We start from the raw sequence: 26086 nt of genomic DNA, 5'->3' as shown, positions 1-26086 counted from the left end.
AATTCCACTTTAATTATGAAAAAAAAACACCAGTGTTTATTTTTATGACTTTTTTGGAATACCGGATATGATGTCACAGACATTAATAATGTTGATGATGTAGCTTCCTCTTATTAATTAGCCATGGCAGTACCTGCCGAAATAGGCTTTTGCAAAAAGGGTAATGAATAGAAACTTTCACACTTTGTTAAATTAGCGGATTAACGATCATTCACCTGAGCGGAAATTCGCCTGACAAAATGGTGCAAAACTTCTCCAGTGCTGAGGTTTTTCACTAGTGAAGTGTGTTACTCGCCTTTTAGTAAATTGGCAATGGCAAATGTCATTTTTTACCAAAAAACCATACTTCTCTCTTGAGTAAATCTGCCCCTTAGAATGAAACTAGATCTTTTGTTGAGAGAAGGCACATTAAAGACACTGTTCTTTACTGATTGTATTTTCATTGCTTTACTATTTTCCTTTAATGACTTTCCTTAGAAATTGTTCTCTCTACCGAGGGGCAGCTTCACATTTGCAGGTCAAAACCTGTTGTTCAGGGAGCGAGAGAGAGATGTTTGTAATTAGCCGACCTGGCTTGACAGCAATCAGGGTATCAGGCCTGCAGTGCAGTGTTTACAATTTGGGAAAGCTGACGCAGTGTGAATGAAGATCAATATGTTGTTTGCCACACAAGGTCAATATTTCTCACAGCATTTCTTTGTGTGTGAATGTGACAGAAAGGAAAGAGAATTGATCCATTGGATTAACTGAAAAGTAACACAAGAATGCTATCCAATTTGTCATACTTTGGTAAAGTAAAACATTGTTAGCATTCAGACTCTTATGAATAGGACTGTTTTGTGCTTACAAACAGACATCTGACACTTTCCTAATTCTGTTATTTTAACTGTAGGCAGATCTGGTCAGAATCCATATGCGTATTAAATTACTGAATCATTTAAAGGTTGACTTGTTTGCATTTTCATTCACTCTGCACTTGCTGCTGCTGTGTGATGTAAGGCTTGTGTCATACGAGGTCTGTCTCTTCATTTTTCCAGAGACACGGACATCTGTACAAAATATGGACATCCATAAATTGAAAATGCCACTTCAATATGTTTCCTATACTTTTTTGCTGGGAGGAAGTACTAGGCAGTTTGTCTTTGCCACCTGTCTCCAGAAAAGTCACTATGAAAGTCCTTCAAGGCTAGCACATCTATATATACCTCCAGGACTAAAGTGCTGTCACTCTCTGCAGCCAAACAGAAGCTTCATGACTCTGGATATAGATCATATTAACTGAAATTAATTCATTGAAGATTGCTTAACAGCTATAACGGAGCCTTTGTTGTTATTAAAGCTATTTCTAGTGTGGTCTCACTGGTCAGCAGTTCAAAGAGTGACAAAGTTGCTGGCTTTCCTAATTGCTGCTACTGCATTCCTTTCTTGCTGTTGGCAAAATTCAGTTAGAGAGACAGTAATGCCTGAAATTGTCTGGCAGAACTAGGCTTTGCAAACCTGAATGGTATCTCTCTGTAAAGGTTGTGAGAACGGATAGACAGTAGTTCCTTGTTTACAGTCTTGATAAGCGTCTCATGCCCCTAGTGTAGGCATGTAATTTCCATACCTCCCCTCCAGTAAAAATTGGTACAGTCCAGATTTTGACAGGTCAACTTGCAGTCCCGGATTGTTACTGAAATGTCATAACTTTCTCTTTGATCTACCACACTGAACAGCCAGAAAAAGATACAACATTTCTAAGACTTAATTAAATAAGAGGCTGCAAATGGTGAAAACTGCACTAGCCACGAAGGCTCGTACTCTCTCTTTTGGCTCCATCACACCAGGTTTTAGGTTCATTGGGTATGGGGGAGGCCTAAAGGTTTTTAAAGCACCACCAATGCAGTTGGGGATGGGCCAGGAGTCCCCGTGCATTTGAGCTAAATGTAAAAATCCTAAGGTGGGGGCTTGGCATTAACATTTATATTTGATAAATACAAACTCCTTCACAGGAACCAAAGCATTGTTGCCATTATCTGTGGATACATACAGGGCAAATGGCATCCTGTGTTAAATATGGTGGATTTCCTGTGATAAACTTTTGTTTATAACCATGAATACTTTACAGCAGGGATCACCAACCTTTTTCACCCTTGAGCCATATTCAAATTTAAAAAGGTGAATAGGGTCTCTGGGGGTGCCAAATAAGGGCTCTGGTAGCCCATATATGGACTCCAACCTACAGAAAACTACACCTGCTTTTTATGCAACCAAAACTTGTCTCCAAGCCTGGAATTCAAAAATAAGCACCTGCTTTGAGGCCACTGGGAGCAACATCCAATGGATTGATGAGCAACATGTTCTCACCATCTACTGGTTGGGGATCACTGCTTTACAGTAACTACAGAGGAAATATAATCTGCCTTCAAAAAGGCTGCAGTAGTGCAATGCATTAAATATCACTCTTGTACAAATAGGTACTTTGTTTAGGAAGATCCAATTTATATATTTGTGTTTGGTTATTTTATACTGTGGATAAATGACTTCGTACTTTGTGTCACTGTGTTAATATTCCAGAGTTGTGTCCATGCCTTTTTATAAAAAAATTAATTGGTATTTTGGTCACCAAACTGGTTGCAGATCTTTGAATCATCTATAAACAGGCATGTGTTCCCTTGACAATCAGTAGCAGTATCTCTAATGAGTACATGAAACTGGCCAGGCCTCAGCGCTGGTCCCTGAGGTACAATGATGATGTGACATTTTCCCTTCCTTGTTGTTATGTTGTTTACTGATGGGCCTGCCTAGACAAGAATCTTTTTGCAGAGCCACCAATTTTATCTCTAATAATGTTAGATGTGCAGCAACTGAACTGTAGCAGCAGTGTGTATTCTCAGCAGATTAAAGCAAAATTCTTCCCTGCCCAGACCCATCCATTATACTGTGTTCTTTATAGGCAACTTCTCAATTCCAAAGCAAAATCAGTCACATGTATAATATTATACCAAATTGCCTCATGTCAATGTGCTGCTGCTCTACAGCTGGCTGTAACTACCAGGCCTGGATTTAAAATTCAGTTGCCCCAGGCAACTCCCTGGACTGCTAACTTCATACTAAATGCTCAGCCCAAATGCAAGTCCCTATGCTGTACTGTATAAAGAGAATCCGAACTACTTCTCACTCAGCTTAGCTGATGTGTAATATAAGTTATCCCATTCAGGTAATGGGGAACTGGGGAGTTTTGCTTAATTTACCAAGTTTTACTCATTAGCAATTATGTAAAGCATCTTTGAAACAACATATTTCATGAATTTTCTGGTTACAATAGTTAAAATAAATACAACAATAAAAAGATTAATAGAAAATTATTATTATTATTACAATGTTAATGTTAAATTTCTTTAAAATAAAGTAAAGTAAAGTCTTCATAAATTTGCTTATCTTGGATATATACAAGTGAAATAAATTAAGTATAGTAAGAACAAGGATATCCAATGTGTGTGTGTATGTAAATACAGCTAGGGGGCTATATATCATGCTGTGTAAAATAATTAACAACTGAATAAAAAGTGGTATAAAATAACAATAGAATTGAAAATATATATAAATTAGAACTAGAGCAACAGTATTCACAAATATATATACAGTATATATTTAAATGTCCCAAGTGCCCGCACTTTCAAGAGTTGCACTATCAAGAATGAATATATAAACAGATGAAGGATCAGTCCAAATACAGTCCATTGTTTTCAAGTGGGATTGAAACTTTGGATAAGATGCTATCACAATAAAAAAAGAAAATATTCACAATTTAAGGAGTGTGCTGATCCTTCATCTGTTCACACACTTTAGCATACCTCCCAACAGTCCTGTTTTCTGTGGGACAGTCCCGGATTTTTATTAAAATATCCCAAGTTTTTCTTTGATCTCCTGCACTGAGGCTTTTTAGAGTCCAGAATACTCAGCACCTACAATTGTAACTAATAGGATAAGCAGGTTTCTTGGGGGAACTGCAGCTTTAAGGGCAATTTCAACTTCATTAGCAAACACGACCCTAAATCTCCCAGAAATGTGTTCAAACTTTCCATAACCTGCCAAATTTTGTAAAATGGACATGTTATTTAGGGGGTGTAGCCATAAAATGGGTGTGGTCAAAAATGTCACCAGTACTTTTTGTCCCTAATTCAATTTTTCAAATGTTTGGGGGTACGCTTTAGTTATTGTTCCTTTAGCAAGAATGCCAGTATGGAAGAATATGTTTAAAGCATCAGTACTTTCCCATCTGCTCCCACCATATGCAAAAGCCAGATCAAGCACAAGAACGAGCACTTCTTTCCCATGCTTCCTTAATGGTAGGTATGCTTAGTATAGATGAGTATAAATGTTAGGGCAGGGCAGAAGGGGTGTTTGCCAAGAACCTCGGCTCACAAAATGCCAAAGGTGATATATCCAAGCATATATTATTTTCTGTAACAATTTTAGAATTAAATCAGGGCTGGAAACATCTTCCCCATAACAGGCTGTTATGTTAATTGGCTCCTAATGGAATAGGTATGCTCTGAATCCAGGATTCAGTTTGGTACTTGGCCAGACTCATACAATTCAGCCAAACTGTTCATTGTAATTGATGCCATGTGACTGGACAACAGAATGTTGTTTCTTCTACTGTGCTCAGATTTTAATAAGAATGTGCAAATGAGGGAGGGATTTGGGTTTTTATTCAGCTGCATTCTAGCAGGGAAAATAGATTGTAAGCTGCTCAGGGACTAAAGTGAACGATTGAACTTAATCTGTCAAGAGCCATAAATATGCCAGTAATAAATACATAGAAAGACAAAAATTATTACATATTTTCTTAGCTGGAAATCTTAAATTACTTTGACGGAAGGTAATCTTGTCTCTTTTCCTTTTACATTTGTTTTCTTTGTCAGTGCATAAATCTTTGCTTCCTTCTGTGAAGAGATTGATTACAGAAGAAATAATTAAAGTAACCGAATGTTTGGCGCTAGACAGGCTTTTTGGGCCTTAATATTGAATGGGGATTGGGTTAATGTGGGTTAAACCGCACCTTCTATGGATTTGCAATCAACGTCACCGTTGTTCTTTCTCTGGTATTTTTACTTGTCATGGAAAATGAAGGCAGCTTACTTATCTGCTCTCAATCCTCACTTCATCTCAGAACCATTGCCTGCCTTGTATCAGTCTCCCCACCTGTCTTTGTCTGTGCATATTATTGCTATTAACTGCTCTCTGTTTGCTTCTTCTATTTACCGTCCCCTCACCGATAACCTTCTTTGATAAGTTTTGATAACCTTTTTGATTAGGGAACAAACCATCTCAATTGTAATTGTTGTGATCTTTCAGCAGTCAGTCCGTGCTTTGTTCATTTTTAGCCCCTTCCCCATACTGTGTGTTAGTATTATGGTCTTAACCTTGTCCAGCCTCGCTCCTTTGTTGCATGCTCCACTGGAACAGCAGTCATCAAATCTGCCAGTTTCTTTCACCTTTCCCATTCCCAAGGTGTGTTCTTTCCAACCATCCATTTATCATATGAAAGCTTGTCTGCTCCTCAGAGGATGTGGAATATTAAAATGAATATTACAGAGTCATTCATAGATCATAATTGCTCAGACACAGGAAGAATACTAGGGCATGGGCTTTGCATGTGATCGGATTCTTTTACCCATGTACAAGATCATCTATGTAAGAGAATAGTATGGTGGTTAGAAAAGAAAATATTATATTCATGGGATTTGAGTTGAAGGCCTCTATTGGCCAATTATGAGTTTATTCACATGGATGTTTCCGCATCTTAAGAGATACTTTATTCATAAAGGCAGGCAAGCATGCCGCCAAGTCTCATGATGATATTGCCTTTCAAGATTCAAAGTTTTATTGTCATATTGTATACAGCGTATGCACTACAATGAAATTCTTACCGTACTTAAATGCCATCTTCACAGACTAGACAATTAACACTCAGTGCAACATTACAATATAAAATATTTGCTCAACTAACATGTACTATTATTACCATAACCATAAAGTGCTAGTGTAAAATGTAGTGTCTTTAGCATTTGTAGTGTATATTAGCAATATTGCACATAAGTGTGTTGAAACCACTGCTAAGCATATTGCACATTATATGGCGTTTTATGAGCATTTACTTTACTGTATTGCACATTATAAACCGTCTCTACATATAATTTTTTACATTGGTGTGTGTTATACAGTCTGACAGCACTGAGGTAAAAACTGTCTCTGAATCTAGCAGTGTATGTGTGTGGATTGACCTGAGTCTCCTGCCAGAGGGCAAGAAAGAGAAAAGTGTCAGTGCAGGATAACTAGAGTCCTTCATGTCTTTTGGAGGCATCTTGTGGTATAAATGTCCCGAATGCCTGGAAGTGGTGCGCCTATGATGATCTGAGCTGTTTTCACTACTATTTGCAGTTTATTTTCTTGTGTGGAGCAGAGGCCTGTAAGAGGATGTAATACAGTCTGTGAGGATGGACACCACAATGCACTTGTAGAAACTGGTCAGGACTGTGGTGGACATCCAGGATTTTCTCAGACACCAGAGAAAGTGAAGGTGTTGGTGGGCTTTGTTGATGAGAGCTGTTGTGTGCTCTGTCCACTTGAGAATAGTATTGAGGGTGACCCAGAGGAACCTGAAGCTGCTGACCCTCTCCACAGCACCCCTCCAATATAAATGGGAGCATGAACCACATCATGTTTCCTGAAATCCATGACCAGCGCTTTAGTTTGGCTGATATTGGGAGAGAGGTTATTCTCCTTACACCACTCTGCCAGGAGTCTCACCTCTTCACTGTAGGCTGTCTCATTATTGTTGGTGATTACTCCCACAAAGGTGGTGTCATCAGCAAACTTAATGATGGTATTAGAGATGAGTCTGGACACACAGTCATGTGTGAACAAGGAGTACAGCAGAGGGCTCAGGACACTTCCCTGCAGAGTGCCAGTGTTGAGGATCAAAGTGGAGGAAGTTATTTTGCCAATCCGTACATGCTGTGGTCTGTTTGTGAGAAAGTCCAGGATCCAATTGCACAGATTAGCAGGGAGTCCCACTTTCAGAGGTTTCTGTATCATCTTTGTGGGAATAACTATGTTAAATGTTGTGTAATCCACAAATAATAGTCTGTCATAGCAGTCTCTATTGTTTAGGTGAGCCAGAGTGGTGTGAATTGGGTGTGAAATAGTGTCCTCAGTGTATCTATTGTGGCTATATGCAAATTGCAGGGGGTCTGTGATAGAGTCCTTACTGGGTCTTAGCACCAGCCTCTCAAACCACTTCATTGCGATGGGGGTTAGTCCTACACGACGATAGTCATTAAGGCAGGCCACTTTAGACAGGAACAATGGTAGTATTTTTGAAGCAGACGACAATTGAGCTCTGCAAAGAGGTGTGAAAACAGCAGACAATTGTTTACTGAATGTTTTTAAAATACGACCCTGAGATTCGGTCTGGACCGGCAGTTTTGCGCATACACATAGCATAACTATAACAAGAATATCCAGAATACACTATGTATTTGCGTAATCAGCAGTTATTATTTTTCTGTTGCATTGTAGCAGCAGGCAGAGCATCAAAGGCCAGACTGTTAGAAGCTAGATGAGTTACATTCTGAGTAACATTTCCTCCTTGGCTATATTATGCAATTATTCTCACTACTACACTCTATTGCTCTTGTACCAAGAATGCCAGCAGGTATGTCAGAATATGTTTGGCTTTTCAGTACTTTTCCATCTGCTCCCATATGCAAAGGCAGATGTAGCATAAATATAACTAAATATAGCAGTTCTCTCCTTTCTCTCTGTTTCTTTAATGTTAGGGCATATGTTCTGTAGAAGCTCAGAGTGGATGCTAGAGCGGAGCAGGAGGAGGCATTTTTCAAGACCTGTTGTGATATATCAAATTACAGTAGCACTAGGCTGGACAAAATTATTAAAAACTAAAAAAAGTTCTCCAGGCACAGATCAGTCATGAGCTTTTGTCTTTCTCACCAGTGCAATCGCCCACCTCATTTCTGCTTATATGTACTCTACCATACCTCCCAACATTTTGGAAGTAATAAGAGGGACAAAAAAAAAATTTCCGCACGTAGCGCAGCAATTTTGTGGCCACACCCCCTAATTACCATGTTTGTTTTACAAAATTTGGCAGGTTATGAAAGTTTGAAAATATTTCTCCTTATCTAAACTGTGTTTTTGTGTCTCAAAATTGTTACAAAGTATCTTATTTGCACCTGTTAGCTGTTCTGGGCTCTCTGCTAAAAGCCAATTAAGTGAGAAACTTTGTTTCTTTTTCTGGCTGTTCAGTGCAGAGAAAAGAGGGACTTTCTAGTACAAATGAGGGACTGCGGGTTGAGCTGTCAAAAGAGGGACTGTCCCTCCGAAAAAGGGACAGTTGGGAGGTATGCTCTACTTACCTTCTATTAATGGCTACTATGTATATATATATATATATATATATATATATATATATATATATATATATATATATATATATATATATATATATATATATATATATATATATGAGAGACAAGAATATGAATAAATTGATATTTGAAAATTTGATAAGAATAGGCCATTCTATAAACTACTAAAAGTTAACCTGAAGGTGAACCACCCCTTTAAAATGTCATTATATAAATTCACAGGCTGGTACTGCTCTTCTTCCATTTTTCTTTTCATTGGCAAGTAGCAGTGACAATGAATCTTCCAGTTTATGCCTAAAGTAGTGTTAGGGGGTAAAGTATATCAAATTGAAGCAAGCATTCATCTGTTGTGGAGCAGTTCAGAAAAAATAATGCTTGAGAGAATACATTTATGCAGTTTCAAAAGTGCCAAATTATTTTTCTGTCCAGCAGTTCGTACTCTAGAAACTCGAGCATATTAGAAGCAAATTACAATGCTGTTATTTTATCGACTGTTTCTGTTTACGGCTGTGAGTTTAGGACACCGATGGACTGCAAACCAAAGTATCTAAGTCTGCACGTTTTGCTAAAAAAAATGTTTTGTTTGTTTAACATAATTGATGCTGTTTGTGCATTCTGCAGATTAAATTCAGCATCATCTTTAGGTTGAATAGGTCAGTGCAAAATATAGCATTTGCTTGGTTAACAACATTTGAAAGATAATTGAAGTAAGCGCGGCAGGGTAATTAGATTTATTTTATATTAAGAGCAGGTGGTTTTGGAGAAATGGGGGAGAGGAAAACTAGAAGCGCTATTAGGACATGAATATTGTTGCTTTTAGCAAGCATTTCACCTGAGAAAACTGAAGTGTTTGGGACAGCTAAACAGGATCAGTTCTGTGTACACATGAAATACTTATAAGAATAAACCAGTAAACTGGGGATATTTAGACAAAATGAATATACAGGTGCAATATTGTTCTTGATAATTGAAATGGAAAGCAAATATAAGCTATGTGTGGTACAGTGGTTAGTAAGATGTGGTATATGAGTTTGCATTTGGTAGTGATGGCAACAGAAATGATGTAAAGCAACCCTGATAAAAGTGCAGTGCCCTAGTAAACTCCAGAATTTCTTATCTACAGACATCAGCATGGTACCTGCCCAGAATATGCAGAATAGGTAGCGATGGAGCTTCATGGACTGACCACATCACAACCACAGAACCAGAACTTTCAGCTCCATATTGTTGACGTTCGTCTAATTTCTGCTACTTGTGTTTAAGGTTTTACTCACATTATGTAGATTTCCTGGCTCGGGACATGGTTTATCTAACATATTAGCAGCATCTTAGTAAAAGATTTTCTATTATATTGCTTGTGTGCATACATGTACAATATACAGTACAGGTATGGGATCTGTTATCCGGAGACCTGTTATCTAGAAAGTTCCAAATTACAGGATGTCTCCCAAAGACTCCATTATAATAAAATAATTTACATTTTTAAAAGTGATTCCCTTTTTCTCTGCAATAATAAAATAGTACCTTGTACTTGATCCCAACTAAGATATACATATTCTTTATTGAAGTTAAAACAAGTCTATTGGGTTTATTTAATGTTTTTTTTTTTTTTTTAGTAGATTGAAGGCAAAGAGATCTAAATTACAGAAAGATCCCTTATCCGGAATAACCCAGGTCCCGTACATTCTGCATAATGGGTCCCATACCTGTATTTCTAAATAGTTCTAATGTACACTTTATACTACTCATGAAGGTGATATAGTGGCACAAGCAATAACATAAGGTGTATACAAAGCTAATCAGTGAACAAGAGCAAAGGGGAGCTTCTGTTCTAAAGAGCTTACATTTTAACCTGAGCAGTGAAGGCATTCAGCTGCTAGGAGGGAATTATTTAGTTCTAAGATTGTAGCATAGTACATTTGAAGGAAGCAGATAGCAGATACATGAAAGTATTGTGATGTGTGTTAGAAAAGCTATATAGTAACCAAAAAAAAACAATAATTGCCACATTTAACACATAAATGGTCATAGCGACCCTGTCAGATATTGTTATACTGTTTTATATTTGTGAAGAACAAGCACCAAAGCACTACAGGTGAGTAATGTGTCCTTTCATCCCCAGCTGCCTGTTATTTCTGTCTCCTCGGCTTTTATTTCTCATAAAACCTGAGCAAGTTGAGCAGTGTTAATTACTGTTGATCCTGCCAAATTGCTTTCTTCTAGTCACTGAGGATTCCTTTTAGCCATGTTTGCCAAATTTATTCTCCTTTGCCTACTCACCATTTTTAGGCATGACCCACTTCAAGATAAGGAGCTAAATGCTTTATTGACTCTGTAATCATACTTTCATGAAACCGCCTGCTTTCAATATATGTGTGTATATATCAACTTTATTTTATGTCTACGGGTCAATTGTATGCTTGGCTTATTGATTCGTGGATCTTTAGGATCCACATGGTCTTGTGGCCTTTGTGGAGCAACAGGAACTTTCTTGTTTCCACTTATTATCCAGACTTCTGTTTCTTGCCCTTACTCCGTGATTGATTCTTATACTACGCGAGCAGTGTGTTTCTATCAAACATCTTGAATCAAGTTAAAGCACATATCAGTATGTGAATATATGAATGCTTAAAGGGGTGGTTCACATTTGGTATGTTATAGAATGACTAATTCTAAGGAACTTTTCAATTGGTCTTCATGTTTTCTGTTTTTAAATTTAAACTTTCTGATCATTTTCAGCTTTCAAATGGGGGTCACTGACCCCCATCAATAATAAAAATTCTCTGAAAGGCTACCCATGTATTGTCAACCTCTTTAAGAATAAGTTATATTTTTTTAAACTGTCAGTGTTTGGAATTGTTTCATAAGGAGAGGGGTCCTCTTTGATCCAGTTTGCTTGTCTAGTTTATTACTTGACTGTCTGGGCCAGAGCTTTTTGTATCTTGCACTTGTAGGTCATGTATTCTACATAGATACATACAGTAGTTAATTTGTTAAATGTATTTTCTTTGTTTCATTCCTATGTAGCACATACATATTGTACAATCAAACATTGAATTATTGTATTGTACATTGTACAATCAACAGATTTAATAGTTCAGCTAATAATATAATAAGTCATGTTGGTTTGTCACTGGTTATTTATTCAGTTTTAGTTCACATTCCGTTTATCTCTGTTAGGGCCATTTCATTCTTAATTACTTGCATACAGCAGCCAATCCTAAATAGCATATACAGTATATGGCAATATAAACCAATGTTCAAATGTTTGAAAATACATTTTTTTACATCACTCTGTAGAATATGTCAGCACAATAAAAATGAAGCATAGTAATAATTATAATTGTGCAAACAATTGTACATTGTGCAAACACTGGTACATGTGCTCAGAGATAAGGCATTGTTATTTAAAGGAGAACTGAACCCAAAAATTGCAATATAATGACCTTATTGCATCAGCCTCAAATATCAGCTTTTCAATAGCAGCAATGATCCAGGATTTCAAATTTGTCACAGGGAGTCACCATCTTGGAAAGTGTCTGCTGAGCAGCTGTTATCAAGCAGAAAATATGATTTGTCTCTAATATAAGCTGATGCTACTGAACAGATTATTCATTTCTGATGCTAGTTGCACTGGTTTCTGTGCTGCCATATATTAATTATTTGTAGTTATTACTAATCAGCCTTATAACGTGACATTTTCTGTATATTCTATGTGTACTGTATATTGTGAGTTGGTCCCTAAGCTCAGTAAGTGGCAGCAGCACAGAGCATGTGCAGTGAATCGGTAAAAAAAAGAAGATGGGGAGCTACTGGGGCATCTTTGGAGTCACAGATCTTTACTGCTAAAGGGCTGTGGTTGCATTGGGCTTGTACAGAAGCCCAAAACATAATGTACAACATTTCAAGCTTACTTCTTTAGTTAGACTTTAATTCTCATTTAAAGCCCATAGGGATCATTTACATTTTACAACAAGGAATGTAGAGTGTACAAAGTGCAAAAAATGTTGCACACTGCCTTCCTCCATTGCTGTATTGCTGCAGGTCTTTACACTTTGTTTCAGAGCTCAGAGACTTTACGCTTCCCCATGAATACAGTGCTGTCTGCATGTGGCAGTGCTATATTCATGAAGGGGGGCTTGTGCATAGGTGTCTCCTTTGTATTGTTGGAATAAATGTATTTATTGGAATTGTCATAAGCTATTAAGTGTCTTTCCCTTTGTGTTTTATTTCCATTTCAGCATCTAAACCTCTTTAAATATCAAGGCAATATGGCAAATATTTCTGTAGTCGGAAATATTTATAATGAATGATTCCTTTCAGAATGTAAGAGAAGTGCAAACGCTTTGCTGCAGGCTCCAGTCAGCTGACTTTGCTGTTTTCCCAAGGATCATATATTCTCTTTGATTTTAAGATGAATTCACATCACATTGACTAGCAAGGAGACATTTAACACTATTTTATTGAAGCCAAAGTTATTATGGTATAGTTACATGGTGCTGCTATTTAAATGCAGTGCTATACACAGAATTATTAAGGAATATGAATTCAGGACCAAGTTTCCAATCAAATCACTTTTCTTACAGCAGAGCCTTCCCAATGTCGCACCTTATGCCTTATATTGCCTTCTTATTTTTGATTGAAGCTCTAATGTGTAGGGCCCATTTTACCGCAGTATTTGTAAATAATCTTTATGTTTGATATATACATCATTCTATTGTACAGGGCTAATACATTTTCTATAGGACTAAAACCCATCCCTGCTCATGACCGCCGCTCCTCAGCTTGTGTCTGAATAGGTTGAACTAAAAAGGAAGCAGACCCCATGGTCTGTGCCACCCTGTTCCCCATTCTTGTAATTCTTATTATCTCCATCACTGGCCAGTGTAGCCAGTATAGCCAGTATTCACCTATGGCCAGTCAAGCCAATCTCTTTTGAATTAAAATATATCACATAAAGTTAGAAAATACTACTCCAGTTGACCGCTACATAAACTTTCCACCTTTTAGCTGACATATTTAAAGTTTTACATTTTTTTTTTTTTGCTTAATAAATCTCGAAAATTAGAGTTTCAAAAATTCACATTTGAATTGTATAATACTACTACAGTATTCTGTCTACCTGTGTGTGCCAGGGTGTGTGAAGAACATTTCAAGATTCAGGGGTTGGTTAATTAAATTGGAAACTATGATTGTGCAAGATATCCTGTTTCATGATATGGTTTTAAAATTTCATGTAAAGCGTTAATGGTTTAGTAGGTGTATGAAATCTCACTGTGTTCAACACGCACCTGACATCAACCCGCAAAATAATGCCATTGTTGACCATACCCTTGTCATCTCACTCTTTACAATACGTCTGTGCATGCCTCTGGATCCAAGACAGGCAATCTTTGGGAGCAGTGGAGGAGTGCAAGTCCCCAGGCTTAACCGCATCCAAACCTAACCCATAATGGTTTGTCATGTTTCAACCCGAACCCAACTGGTGGTCAACCCCAAGTTATTGTTGGTTTCAGGTCAACCTGCACACCACTAAATGTCTGGCCCATCTTCATATAGCATTTACAGATGGGATCCATGAAGGCACCAGCTGATGCTTATATTCAGTTAACAAATGTTTGCTTTTGGAGAGAGTTACTGGACTATAAGATGATGGCACAATATATATACAGGGGGAAATATGTATTTGGAAGTGTCTTGGATAATGTTACTGATGTGGGCAGTTAAGTGATGGAGGGGGGGATAGAAGGCATTTGGGCCAGTCACTGGTGTGTCAGTTTTACTTTATTACATCAGATGGAAGCATATTATTTGAAACATCATTCTGAACATCATGCCAGGCACATTTTGTGCTGTACTTTGGAATAATAAACATTTCAAAGTTACCATAAATTAAAAAAAAATAATTCTCAAGAGAACCTTGGAAGATAATTAGGCTAGAAGGGCAGGGAGTTGATTTATAGCTGGAAAGCAAAGTTTAAATGAAAATGGCAGGTGAGGTTATTTTATAAAGTAAACAGAATTTTGAAGGGAAAATGTCAGAATTCATGCATGTCAATTGCAATTGGCTGGACTGTTCAACCCTGAAAATGTCAGGATTTGCTCTTTTATCTTCTTTTAGTGCACTATCTGACAGCTACTGTAAAGGCAGTGAAAGCCAGAGAGGATAATGTATGTATACAGTCTGTGCAAAGTTACAGTGTGTTATCTATTACAGCTTACTATTTTGTCTTGCTAAGGAAAACTCTTGCATGCCTCCTATACTAAAACTTACTGTCTGCTGTAATATATATTCTAATAATAACAATATAAACAAGAATCAAAGCTTTGGGAGTCAGTCTGATGATGACTTGACCTTGACCACTTTCTGTGCACAGGCATTCAGCTTGAAATGGAAACTGCTAAGCTTTACTGCAAAGCTCTAACAGTAATATTGATGTTATGTATATTGTAGATCACAAATTATGCAGTGAACATATGTTTAGGCCATGATGTTGTTCAAGTCCTCACTGCCTATAAGATATGATAGAAAGGTTTCTTGGTGTATATTTTAGTCTGTCTTGTGTGCTATTAAAATGCATTGATTTTCCCATTGATTGCTTGTCTAATATGAATTATATTTTTGATATAGCTGCTGTCAGTGGCATAAAACGTACCTTTCTGTATCCTGAACCACAGCTATAAATTACATAATTGTGATGTGTATTCTGTCTAAAGAATATCAGGAATAGAAAGGAAATGGGATCAATGACAAAGGAAAGTCAAAAGACACACACATTTGTATTTATATATGTATTCAGCAGACCAGAGAAGAGCAGAAGGGCATAATAGACCAGAACAAAATAGGTAAAGGACAATTGCAAAGTTACCTAGATATTTGCAGCTTGTTCTCCACTCTCATCTTCATATTTTATTTTTTCAGCAACTGCCTTTCTTTTATCACGACAAGCAGAAGTGCAGGTTGAGTGGAATGTTCCTTAGACAATATTGTGTTTATATTGCAATGCCTCCTAGAGCTGAGCATTATCCCACATGCTTCATACAGAGATAAATGCGCCATACACCTGGAACCTTTGGTTGCTGTAGGCCAGAAGAAAGTCACTAAGAAATAAAGCAATGTCAAAATGTTTAATTAACTAAGGCAACTTATAAAAGGTATTATTATGATAACATTAATATTCATAATAATTATGTAATGTTATATCTGTGCTTAGCTCGATGTTTCCCAGTTTTTCCAACATATCAGGGATAGGGATGGGCGAATTTTTTCTCCTCGTTTCGCGGAAAAAATGACGCCCATAGACTTGTATGGCAGCGTCCACCCAAAAAAAAAAGACGCGCGTCAAAAAAATTTAGCCGTGCGACAGAATTATTTTGACGCCCATAGACTTTAATGGGCGTCTGCGACATTTCGCCAGCGGCGAATTTTCGTCGAAACGAAACAGGTTAAATACGCCCATCCTTAATCAGGGATTTTCTTAGTAGAGTTGACCTTTTACGACATTGAGGGGTTATTTATCTAAGGTCGAATGTTAGAGTTTTTTTTATATCTCAAATGAACCCGAATGAACTTACAACTCGAATGGAAAAAAACTAAATTCTGCGAGTTTGAATTGCGAAACCCAAAAACTCAAGTTCAGACTGGGCCGGATGGGAGACCGGGGAAAAAATGTTCCACACCTTCTTCCTGTATTGCCGACAAAGTGCAAAAACATTGTGCGTGTGCACACACGCGGTGCGCAAGTGCACGCAGCACAGAGTGCCGGCTCAGAAAGGGAGGATGGAGGGGGGCCCTCGGACAGCAGCCCCGTTGGGCACTGGGCCCCCCAGTCCGACTCTGCTCAAGTTAATCGAGTTTTCTGCAGAAAAAAACTGAATTGGTCAAGTTCTTGGCAAACCCCTCAGAAAAAGCCTCTCATCATGCTGGCTATTAAACATCTTCCAATGGTTCACGGGACCTCTGCCATTGACTCCTACTGTACATGACCTCAACAGGTTTTAGATGGTGTATTAAAAAAAAAAAAAAAACTAGAAAAATGTGAGTTTTTTTTTTAACCTGAAAATGCGAGTTTTGACCAAAACAATAACCTCCAAAAATCAAATTTTCATGGAAACCACAACTTGTACCTTAATAAATCTGCCCCCGAATATACAGTTTAATATTGCAGCTTAATCAAGATGTTTAATGAAGCAGAAATATTCAGTCAGATATCATTTATTTTATTATACCAGGAAACATTTCAAGATTTTTATGTGAATACCATAACTTTTAGACACACTAGCTTTGATGGAGTTGTTATAGATTCCCTGCTGGAAATAGTATAAAATAATGTATTCTGTGTGATTTATCAAAATATATTTGTATTTCTCATTCACTAATTGCCGTCATGAATATAGTTACATAGTTACATAGTTAAATTGGGTTGAAAAAAGACAAAGTCCATCAAGTTCAACCCCTCCAAATGAAAACCCAGCATCCATACACACACCCCTCCCTACTTTTAATTAAAATTCTATATACCCATACCTATACTAACTATAGAGTTTAGTATCACAATAGCCTTTAATATTATGTCTGTCCAAGAAATCATCCAAGCCATTCTTAAAGGCATTAACTGAATCAGCCATCACAACATCACCCGGCAGTGCATTCCACAACCTCACTGTCCTGACTGTGAAGAACCCTCTACATTGCTTCAAATGAAAGTTCTTTTCTTCTAGTAATATGGAGCATGGATACCATTTACAGGATACTCATGGCTAATGTTTGTAGCTAGATAGTATTACTTTAATGAAATACAGTATATAATATTGATAATATTGAGCTTTTGTTATCAGTTGTTGTTTACTTTTCATATCATTTTTTTTAGGGTGCTGCTTTTAGACATTAACCAAAACTTCATCCTGAAAAACAACTTTTCAACATTGCAAGCAAGATTTTAAGGTAATTCATATAATTTAGTTTATTATTAAAAAAAAACACTTTGGGGCTCATTTATGAACGTAAGTGCAGTGTCCAGGACAATTGTGGACGTAATTCAACATGTTTTATACCCATTATACAGAGTTTTACCCACATTTCCAGTGTGCAGATTTGTGCTCCAGTGCCATAATATGGACACTATGGCCCTTGCATGTTTGGACAGTTCGGACACAATTGCGCTCAAAATTTTAGTTGTGAGTATTCCGCAATTATAACTGCCCGTAATTTTATGCGCAAGTCTGCTGCACATATTTAATGCAACCCACAGTGGGAACCCTGTAAGTATCATCATCTTTAAAGTAGCTCTAAGGTTCCCCTGTGTCTTTTCGGAAATGCCTGTTTTAAAATACATCCACTTTATCTAGTAAAACTTTTGGGGGCAGTTTATGACTATGTAATTATCTAAATCTCCACTGAACACAAATGACCAGTCATGGCTTTTTTAGCCAAACATGGATGAACACAGCAGCGCTGAAAGCAAACTCGCTGCAATAAAATAATTCTTCTTCTGAACCCCCATTTTACATTTTCAGGGGACCAGAAAAAAATGACGTAAAATCCAGGAAAATGTAAAATCAGGGAAATGTATTTTGCATAATACAGTATATAGGTGGGACCACAAAAAAACAATGTAAAATGAGGGGAAACTTAAAATCAGGGGATGTAAAATTGGAGTTCTACTGTATATGTACAGGAAAGGCATAAACAGTGTTACTGGCTACTCATGTGTCTCTGCAGAGCCTTTGTATTACGACAGAGTTTATTTAGTCAGACTCTCCCTTGCAGTGCAAGCAGTTTATTAACTCATTCTCTTAGTTGTCTTTATGGTATGTCACAAAAATAATGTGAAGTTAAAACAGTGTGTTTCATTCACTTATATTGACCTGAGCAGAGAGATACACTACCCCTGGGTTAAAGGTTTTAGACCCATATGGACCTTAGGTCAAGGGCACATGGTTCGGTCACATTTCTATGCAATTGTAAGAAATGCACAATGTGTCCATGTCCTAAGGGGCAACTGTAACTGGCAGCTAGGTACTCCAAGAAAGAAATGTACAGCTATAGCAAGTATGTATATATAATGTATATGAGAGCAATGAATATCCTGTAAATTATATCCTTATACAAGGTCCTCGGTGCCCTTCTAATATCACTATATTTTACAATAGGGATGCAATATATATATATATATATATATATATATATATATATATATATATATATATATATATAGCTTAATTGAAGAACCAGCACTCCATTTCTGTGAACAATAAAATATGTTAATTTAATGCCTATCCAACATTTCGGCCCACAAGGCCCTAAATGTGGGCCGAAATGTTGGATAGGCATTAAATAAACACATTTATTGTTCACGGAAATGGAGTGCGGGTCCTTCAATTAAGCTGTATGACAAACCTTGACCATTGCACCCGAACAGTGTCTTTAATCCGGTAAGAGTGCAAACACTATACACTAAAAGTATATATATATATATATATATATATATATATATATATATATATATATATATATATATATACAAGCAGCATGTAGAGTGTATTTTCATTAGGGTCTCTGGAAATCTATGAATATAATTAATTCAGTTAGTTTTTTATTAGTTCTATGATTTGCATATGATTTGCATTTGAATAAACTGGTCAACTGCATAATCCATATGATTCTTGTTTTTTGATTTACAAATTGTATCCTTAATAATCTTTTTTTTATCAAGATTAAGGAAATGTCTTTACCAGCTGCTATTAATAAACGATGTTCATCTTGAAAAATGCATTTCTGTGCAATAAATAAATAAACATTGATATAATACTTAAAATTACCATATATTTCCTAGAGAATATTCATATTTTTAGACTATTTGCTTTTAATGTAAAGTGGGTAGGGAAAATGCATTCAATTTAGATTCTCTAGGAAAAATGCATCTTGTAGCGTTGCTTAGCATAAACAGGGTAACAGATGTCAGCTGATGAACAGAGCAATGAGATTGCTTGTGTTCGCTTTTGATAAAAATTGACTCATTTTATTGTCCTAGTTTCCTGCACAAATTTCCCAAATAGATTACAGTTTACATGCTCAGATAACTATAAAAGCAATAGATGAAAATCTAGTGCTTGCTAATAAGTCTTGAGTATGTGAGCAACAACACTTAGAGCTCATTATTGTGTAAGAGCTTATTGCTTTTAAAATAAGCGATAGTAAGTTTATAGTCAATATCCATGTATTGTGTGTTTAAACTTAGCCTTTCTTCTTTCTAACTTTGTCATCCTATCAGTGCAAAATGCTAGGGGGGTTATAGACTTGAATAATTAGTATTTTCCCTTCTAAAATCACAGGTTTGCTTACAGTCCTTGCTTTGTAGTGTGCTGATTCATGTTGCTTGCTAAAGATCATCCATCAGAGATGAAAGTCTTTTTGTTGAAACTTTATAGCGAGTTGTACTGAGTGGTAGAAAGGGAAAAAATAAATCACCATGTTCATGTATAACTATATAAAACTTGTAGGGGTGCCCTTGCCACCAATTAACTTATAAGGGGGGGGGGCTGGCCACCAATGGGTTTTTTAACTTGTAGGGGGACCCTGGCCACCAGTGGGTTTTTAGCATTCATGTTTTAGTGCCCATATTTGTGTGGCTTTTTTTACTGTTGTGTGGGAGTGTGAGTGGTCTAGGGCGGGGCTTGTGGTGGTGGGCAGGGCCAGGGGGCCCAGAAAATGTTGTTGTATGGGGCCCTGTGATTTCTGGCATATATCTGCCTCTATGTTGTCTTGACAAAAACAGGCATTCGACTATTTTTCATGGCCAATATTTATTCCGAATTTTGCAGTGGGGGTAGGACATATTCAGTTATTATTATAATTTAATTTTGCCTTCACATTAAAGGGCATGTAAAGGCTAAATTTTCCTACCGTGTATATAAGTTGGGCACATCTCCCACACCCAAATGGCATCATTTGTACTGCATATCACTGTAAAGTTCATGCAATGAACAATGATTTACTTTGATTGAGCACTCTAATGGTTAAGCTGAGCTCAGGAGAGGAGTTAGGAGAAAAAGTAGGAGCAGACAGCTAGAGCAGAGTTTGTATGAGAACCAGCAATGCCAACTGATCATTGACTGCTAGACTGGAGGGTGTATTTAGTATTTTGAGCTGAGAAAAACTGAGCATGCTCAGAAGCCAACAGCCAAAGTAAATTCCTATGAGAGGGAGCCTAGATGTTTAGAGGAGGAGAAGGAATCCTAAGTGATTAAGGGGATGCTGCAGTCTTATTGTTAACCTTTGAACAAGTGTTTAAAGTTTTCAAAGAGACTGTTAACAATGTTTTTGTGGGGTGTTTAAATGTCCTTTAATGTATACAGTTTTGCAGACAATTGCCGCTAGTCTGTGTTGGTGTGCTGCCAACTTTAAGCAGGTATTGGTATTATTCAACATGCTTCTGCTTTAAAACACAGTCATAGTTGTCCTGCTTCAAACTGTGAATGTGTACAACTGAAGGACTGAAAGCAAGCACAGCTAAGGTATAATGAATCATTACAGTTATTTTCCCTTTAGGGTACCATAGTCTAATAGTATTGTGCTTTTCTTTCATTCCATTAGTCAAGCACTTGCCTAAATGTCATTGTGCACGCCATTATTACAAATGATAGATTTTAGAGTGAATACATTGCAGCTTTAGTGTTCTAGGAAAGCTCAGTCCCCATTCTAGAGGTGAAATCTATCTGTCTTTCTTTCTCCTTCACAGAGTGTACCTGGATGTGTATGTGTTCCCATTCTTTGTAGGGAGGGAGTGTGGAATGGGAGATTTGCTGTAGGAAGGCCTTTCTATATAGAAATAAAGTCATTGTTATGTCTCGTCAGAAGAAAAATGACGACCCAAGAAAATAACATAATGACTCACAAGAGTGTTCCCTTTGTACTGGAACTTGGCTGCAGGATATGTATTGCTAGGGAATAGCTGTCATAATCTTGTCTGAAAGTGTAGTCTAGGCTTGGCTGCAGAAAAGCTAAATGTTTATATCGTACAGGATTCTAAAACAAATCGATTTAATGTGTGTGTGCGTGTGGTGGAAGGTAATACCATGAATATGCTATTTATATTTATATTGCAGTATACTTGTAAGAAATAAGACCTGTTACAGCCATAATCTTCCGATTTATTTCATTTATAAAAATGCCATATAATCCACAGTTCTGGCAATGCAGGGAGGCCTCAGTTTGAAGTTGACATAATTTGGGGATGTCCAACCTACAATCCTACATTATTGAACCACATCTCCCAGGATTCTTCTGAAGTCTCTTGTTGGTAGGAAATTGGTTACTATGGATTGCTATAGGTAACTGCCCTGGTGTAAAGTGTCCCAGAACAGTAACTCATTGCAACTATTAGTGAATCTGTAATTGATGCCATTGGTTACTGCAAATGGTACTGTAATGCTGGCTTAGTTTTAATGAATGAGCTCTGTTGTTGGCTGGCTTTTGTGCACTAGTCACTCATAACTAGTTCAGTCTGGCCAGAAATGTGTCATTGTGTCATAGTGTTATATCCTTTAGGGATCTTGGTGCCCTTGTACAACAAAAGTAAGGCCAGGACATATCTTTTATATGAACTACTGGGAACTGATTATAGTTTAGAGGAGACTGCTACTGCCTTACTATTACTGGGTCTCCTCTAATCTATATTGTATTATTTTTAATTTTGTTTACCCTTGGACTTTTTGATGAGATCATATTATTATTGTTAACATTCTTTCATTCAATTTCAGGAACAGGGCCACACACCACCATTCTCGTTATTGAAAAACACAGAAGCCTTGCAAAGCAGTGTGTTCTACCTTAGAAAAGCTTTTTGTGTGTTGCTGCATTAGTATAAAGCCCATTTACTATATGTGCTCATTAAAACTCCATTTTGCATGTTAGAGCACACTTATCCTTGAGATCTCAGAGTTCAGGAGTTCATTGACATTAATTCCTAGGACTGGAGAAAAAGCAGTGATTACCCAGTCATTACCGTCAGTAAGGGAAATGTACAGTGGAGTTTATGCTACTCACCCTTTGTCCACAATGCATCCTACACTAAATGATTTAAAAGCATTTATTACATACCAAGAAAAGAATGGCATGGTCTCCAAGGTCAGAGCACTTTTTGTAATATAGAAGAAAAATGTCAAGACAAAGTGACACAGGGCAGCATCAAACTCACCATAGATCACCATAGCTTTGAAGATAAAGTGGCATACAGTCTTTACATAGTGCCATAGGTGGATAATAAAATGCTTACCCTCTCAAAAGAGAGATCAGCTGCTATATGTATCAGATAAAAATTCTATATGTTCCTCAGTGCAAAGCCTTCTACTATTAGCATCTTCAAAAATACATTTCACCCTCCTCCCCTACATTGTACTTACAGCTCAAGCCCTACAGTAATGTCGGGATATATTTAGTAAATCAACAACATCCTTAAAGGGATCCTGTCATCGGAAAACATGTTTTTTTCAAAACGCATCAGTTAATAGTGCTACTCCAGCAGAATTCTGCACTGAAATCCATTTCTCAAAAGAGCAAACGGAAACTTTTGTTTGGCTACTGGGGGGGGGGGAAGGGAGGGGGTGATATCACTCCAACTTGCAGTACAGCAGTAAAGAGTGATTGAAGTTTATCAGAGCACAAGTCACATGACTTGAGGCAGCTGGGAAATTGACAATATGTCTAGCCCCATGTCAAATTTCAAAATTGAATATAAAAAAATATGTTTGCTCTTTTGAGAAATGGATTTCAGTGCAGAATTCTACTGGAGCAGCACTATTAACTGATTCATTTTGAAAAAAATTTTTTTTTCCCATAACAGTATCCCTTTAAAAACCACTATTCATTCCTTAGATATTAAGTCACATTTGAGGAAACCCTCAAGCCTTACGAGAACATACTAATTCCACATGCATAGACTGTAAGACTGTACACACAATGTGCATTGTTGTTTCCTAGATAAAAATCCTGGGTCACAAGCGCTTGGAGATCAAGTCAGAGTTGCTTAATCAGAGCAGCAACCTATACTGAAGCAATGCATCACACATTTTATATTAGCAGAGCAATTGTCTGCCTAGCACATACTTATCTTTTATAACATCAGCATAATAAAGATATTTTAATTCTCTGGTCACTCATAATTTTATCTAATCAAGACATTTATGATTTGTCATAATAATGAAGCACATAGTCACGTGTCAACATATATATATCAATCTGTCCATTTACCTCCTTTCTCTTTCATCACCGAGCCTTTCCTAAAAGTTGCTGAAGATTCTCTTTTATGAAATGAGTCATGTCCTGCCTAGACATGCTGTAATTATGACCTAGAGGAACCATACCTTTTTAATTAAGTGTTTAGCTTCATATTTAATTAAGATACAGAAACTGTCTTGCAAGTCACTTAGCCAAAAAAACCAGGTCAGCAGCACACTGGCCTGGTACCAAGTCTAGGGAGAGTCTGTTGACCCTGACAGCATATACCTGGACCCCACATTTACTTTGGTAAGTTACACACAGACATTAGACAAGATGGGCTGGCACAAAACTGGATCTCAGTCAAATAACTAATGCTTAAAACATTTATTGCACATTTATTACATATACCAGAAAATCTTATACATTTTGTCCTCTACTGAACACTTAATAGTAGGCTGCGCTTATAGGCTGAGTGATTGTCGCTCCGTGTAGCTGCACTCAGACCGACAGTATGCCTGTCCTGGCAGCTACACACAGAAGCATATAGGAGCACTTCTCTTCACCTGCACACAAAACACATGTGGAGAGAAACGTACGCTCAGTGTGCCCTCATCCTTTTTGCTAAAAAGGGCAAAGGATGCTGCGCAGTCAACGCCAAAGCTAAACTGGTTTTCCACCTACTTGTTTCATGGAGGGCATAATGTTATTCTTAGCACGGGACTCAAATCTAAACCAGACACAACAATGATGAGCATAACCATAAATCAGACTGCTAGTTTCACCTTGTCATAAATGTGATGCAAGTGTCTTTGAGATGCAGAATGACAAATGTGTAACAAGCTTTTCCTTTCCCTTCTGAAAATGTTTTCTCCATGTAATTCTTCCATAAACACATAGCTGATGCAGCCAAACAGATTCATACTATTGGAGACTTTGCTGCTCATTTATCTACTAGATCACTATGCATTGACCTAATCCAAATCTTAGTATTAGAGCTGTCAGCCTTGCACAGCAGAGCATTTCTTTACCTCTCCTTTCTAAAGGTAACACTATAAGGGTCTTTTATCACTCACAGTGCATGTTTTATATAACCCACACCTCCTCAATGGGCATAAAACCTTTATTTCAGCCCCTCCAGACCTCCTGAGGCCTGCAATCCCTTTTATGGACCCCCTTTTTACATTAGGCATGTGTGGAAAAAGGGAGCTCACAAACAATGATGGTGGTGGGGGGAACCCAGTTTACAGCTATTTATGCCACTGCCTGCATCTATTTTCTTCCAGCCATGTGATACAACAGCCTAATTATTTGGAGGAAAAGGTGACAGAAGAGAAATAAACTTGTTATGTAAAGAGATGTAAATAAAACTGTATCACCTGGCTAACCAATATCTGCGCTATGCAAAATTCAATTAGATGAAAGATTAACAAAATCGGAACTGATTTGCACTGTCATGGCCTCTTTAACTTCTCTTATCTGCTCTAGCTGCACGTTTCCAATGCAATAATCCCATCATTAAGTCATCGATCATGCCTAAATGTTCTTCTATGCGGCATTCAATATTAATACTGTTGACCAAACAAATGCTCATTCCCCTTTTTAACCCCTTCGGTGCTGCCCAGTAGCACAAAGTACTTTTATGTCAGCAAAGTGGATTCTGAGCAAGCCGTTTCTCTTCTAGAAGAAAGAGACACAGCATAGGAAAGATAAACTGTTTTAATTGGTTTATAAACAGATATTGATAAACACCATAAGGAAAAAACAATGGGTGGTGGGGGGGAACTTTGCACATCTGAAGCTCAAGCTCACCAAGCTGTCCTTCTTCATGTAAGCAAATAATGCGGTTTTATTTATGATTGCTATTTCTCTCTTTTGCATTTTTAATAATGTCACATAAATATTGTCAATGACAGACTTTGGATAGTGCATCACATTCTAGTGTTTTATACATAGAACAGTTAAGTGTAGCCGATTGTTGAATAGCATTAACGGGGCACTTATGACAGTACTGGTTTATAGAGTGGATTCCCAATCCTATTAATAACATGGAACACTTTAATTAAAGAATACATTTACTGTGACACTACAATAAACAACATGTCTTCATGGGGAAACAATTAGTAAATCTATGTTTCTGCCCTTTCCAGACTAACTGATATGTTCTTCCAGATGTGTTTGTGGAAACTTAATGCAAACCATACAGAGACATTTTTGGAACCACAAAACGCGAACAACAGATGTGCCGCCATACTTAATGAGTACACATGTCTTTCCTCTTGTGTTTACAAATATGTTGATTGAACAACCCCATAAACATTACTTTGAGCATAAGACACTAACATCTGAAAGACAGCACAAAAGTTACAAGTTGTTTCCATGCAGCCATATCAGTACATTTAGTCTAATCTTATATTATCGAAAATGAGCA

The 26086-nt window shown here is 37.3% G+C and overlaps 1 protein-coding gene across 2 annotated transcripts in view; it reads left to right on the top strand.

Annotated features, from left to right (window-relative positions):
• The window catches only part of enox1.L (ecto-NOX disulfide-thiol exchanger 1 L homeolog), a 334042-nt gene that overhangs the window by 53977 nt on the left and 253979 nt on the right, over positions 1-26086 (top strand). For both annotated transcript variants that reach the window (XM_018247319.2, XM_018247318.2), the window contains exon 3: positions 17309-17382. The gene's annotated coding sequence lies outside the window, so the exon portion shown is untranslated. The remainder of the gene's footprint in view (positions 1-17308; positions 17383-26086) is intronic.

This window comes from Xenopus laevis, chromosome 2L (genome assembly GCF_017654675.1).
Source record: "Xenopus laevis strain J_2021 chromosome 2L, Xenopus_laevis_v10.1, whole genome shotgun sequence".
Taxonomy (NCBI): domain Eukaryota; kingdom Metazoa; phylum Chordata; class Amphibia; order Anura; family Pipidae; genus Xenopus; species Xenopus laevis.
Note: the sequence above shows the minus strand (reverse complement) of the source record. Positions and strands in the feature narration are given on the sequence as shown.